This window comes from Postia placenta (assembly GCF_002117355.1).
Source record: "Postia placenta MAD-698-R-SB12 unplaced genomic scaffold POSPLAscaffold_24, whole genome shotgun sequence".
NCBI lineage: Eukaryota > Fungi > Basidiomycota > Agaricomycetes > Polyporales > Adustoporiaceae > Rhodonia > Rhodonia placenta.
In genome coordinates, this window is record NW_020169855.1 from 440,004 (window position 1) to 443,523 (window position 3,520).

Sequence of the window (3,520 nt, forward strand, 5' to 3'; positions counted from 1 at the left end):
GGAAGGGACGCTTCGACCCGTACAGGACTACCGCTGATTGAACGCGATCACGGTCAAAAATCGCTACCCCTTGCCACTGATCGCCGAAATGGTGGATAAGCTCCGTGGTGCCACGCTCTTCACGAAGTTCGATGTTAGATGGGGATACAACAACGTCCGGATCAAAGCCGGCGATGAATGGAAGGCAGCCTTTGTGACTAACCGGGGACTATACGAACCCCTGGTGATGTTCTTTGGTCTCACTAATTCCCCCGCGACCTTCCAGGCCATGATGAATGAGATCTTCCACGATCTCATCGTCGGCGGCAAGATCCTCGTGTACCTGGATGACATCCTCATCTTCTCCACCAACAAAGAGGAGCATGAAAAGGTCACACGTGAGGTTCTTCGTCGCCTTCAGGACAACGATCTGTTCCTGAAGCCTGAGAAGTGCGAATGGGATGTTCCCAAGGTCGACTACGTCGGCTATGTGTTTGGTGGCGATGAGGTGGCGATGGATCCCGCGAAGTTAAAAGGAATCAATGAGTGGCCGGTACCCCGGAACAAAAAAGATGTTCAGAAGTTCCGGGGGTTCTCCAACTTTTACCGCTGCTTCATTAAGGACTTTGCTAAGATCTCGCGACCACTCGACCGGCTCACAGGGAACAACCCATGGCGTTGGGGCGAAGAAGAGCAGCACGCCTTCGATGAGCTCAAGCGGCTCTTCGCAATGACTCCAGTCCTAGCGCTGTATGATCCTAATCAAGAGACGCGCATTGAGGTTGACGCCTCGGGCTACGCCACTGGCGGCATGTTGATGCAGAAGCAGGATGACGGCAAATGGCACCCTATCGCCTTCAGATCCCATGCGATGGATCCGGCACAGCGGAATTACGAGATCTACGATAAGGAAATGCTCACGATCATTGAAGCACTGGACGATTGGCGCCACTACCTCGAGGGCTTACCCAATCAGTTCGAGATCGTAACCGATCATAAGAACCTCAAGTACTGGCGCACATCCCAGCACCTCATGCGTCGTCAAGCACGATGGTCGCTGTTCCTGGCTCGCTTCGACTTCCGCATCACGCACAAGGCCGGGACGTCCAATGGAAAGGCTGATGCCCTGTCACGTCGATCAGACCATCAGATCGGCGATGAGGACGATAACACCGATCAGGTGGTTCTCAAACCTGAAAGGTTCCGCATCGCCTCTGCTAGGCGCGGTCATGCCTCCGTGACAGCCAATCAGTCGCTTCTGAAGCGCATTAGGGAGTGTTCGGAGAAAGATCGGCAGGTGGCCGAGGCACTTGAAAAGGTACAGGACCTCGGGCCGCCCCGGCTGCAAAGGGGTTTTGAGGAGTGGAATGCCAAACAAGGGCTTCTGCTGTTCTGCGGGTGCGTGTATGTCCCAAAGAACGCGGAGCTCCGGCAGGATATCGTCAAGATCCACCACGACTCGCCGATTGCCGGTCACGGCGGTCGTGCCAAAACCCTTGAGCTCATATCGCGGAATTACTGGTGGCCAGGAATGTCTAAATTCGTCAATGAGTACGTAAGCACCTGCGATGTGTGCAACCGTACCAAGACATTCCCAGCCAAGCCCCAGGGTCCGCTGAAGCCGAACGAGATCCCCGAGCGCCCATGGCAGATCATCACGACCAATATGATCGTTGGCTTGCCGAAGTCTGATGGGTTCGACTCGATCCTGGTTACCATCGACCGCTTCACAAAGCAGGTCCACTTCTCGGCCTGTCATGAGACCCTGACGGCAGAAGGTGCGGCAGACCTGTACATCCACGATGTGTTCAAGCATCATGGGGCCCCGGCCAAGGTCATATCAGACCGAGGTCCCCAGTTTGCTTCAAAGTATCTCCATGCGGTGTACAAGGGACTGGGAATCGAGCCGGCGCTGTCCACAGCGTTCCACCCCCAGACAGATGGCCAGACTGAGCGCTAGAATCAGGAAATTGAGCAGTACCTGCGTGCTTTCACAAGCCACAGGCAGGATGATTGGGCGAAGCAATTGCCGCTCGCGGAATTCGCACTGAACAACCGAGTTCACTCCGCAACCGGGCACTCCCCATTCTTCCTGCATCAGGGGTACCATCCTGAGATCCAAGTGCGGATCAATCCGATGTCTGCGATGCCTGCAGCCGCTGATCGGCTCAAGATCTTAAAGGAGATTCGCGATGACACGCGCTCTGCGCTCGAGCTATCAGCTGAGCGCATGAAGATGTACTACGACAAGCACGTGCAGGAGGCACCGGTCTTTGCGCCGGGGGATAAGGTCTGGCTTGATGCCCGGAACCTTAAGCTGAAACAGCCAAGCAAGAAGCTCAGTCCCAAGCGCCTCAGACCATATGCCGTGCAGCGAAAGCTCAGAGATTTAGATTACGAATTGGTTCTGCCGAAATCAGTGCCAGTGCACCCAGTGTTCCATGTCTCCTTGCTTAGCAAGTACACGCGCAGCAATATCCTGGGCTGAAAGCCGGAGGAGCCACCTGCGATCGAGGTTAAAGGTGACAAGGAGTACGAGGTTGAGCGGATCAAAGATTCAAGGATCTTCCGGCGTCAGCTGCAGTACCTCGTCAAGTGGAAGGGTTATGACGACTCGCATACGTCATGGGAACCGGCACGCAATGTTGCCAATGCGCCGGCCCTCATAGCCGACTTCCACCGGAAGAACCTGAATGCCCCTCGTCGCCTCAATGCTACTACCTTTGGTGGTCTCAACTTTCAGCCAATGCCTTCACCGCTGACTGAAGCACGCTGCCACTCCGGGTGGGAGATGGGCAAGGGCGCCTCACATGAGGTCATGTGCTGTTGAGGGGGGGGTAATGTCACGAGTTGGTACGGCATCTAACCGTTTTTTAATTTTTCCTTTTCGCGGGCTTGAACCTGCGACCTCTGTATTACATGCCTGATATGGACACGTCGCTATCTACTGTACAATTAGATTAGATGGGCGGCAGTGCGCAGCACAGCTCGGGCTCCACTGACACAGCCTCTCTGACTCACCGGCCCCCGGGGCCGCGTCAGCATGCTGTGCACGGACCAGCTGCGCACGGACCAGTGTGCACAGTGAAACATTTGTCCTTCCGTTCTATTCCTTGTACTACTAGCGCCCATACTGGCGCCTGTCTTAGCGCTCACCCGCAGGTTGAACATTATGTAGCTTACATAATGGGGTCCGTGTGCACTTCGTGCCTGGTATCGTACCACTACGTTTCTTTCTTCACTAACACGACCACATAGACACGATGGTCCGTGCGCAGTCGGTACTTGTATAAGTAGTTGTACCATTAGTCGGTCGAACCCTAAGTTCGACCTGGTTATTCATTCAAGTCTCTGCTCCTCTTTGCTTGGGGTAGTGGTCATTCTCGACTTCCTCGCTCGATCTTCAGGACGACGCACTGTCCATAAGTCCTCGCTCGTCGTCTACGAGTCAGGCATCAATATAGGAGTGTAGACCGTTGTATCAAAAGGTCGAACTTGCTAAGCTACGTTCCTAGTTTCACCTAGTCAAACAACTCATCCA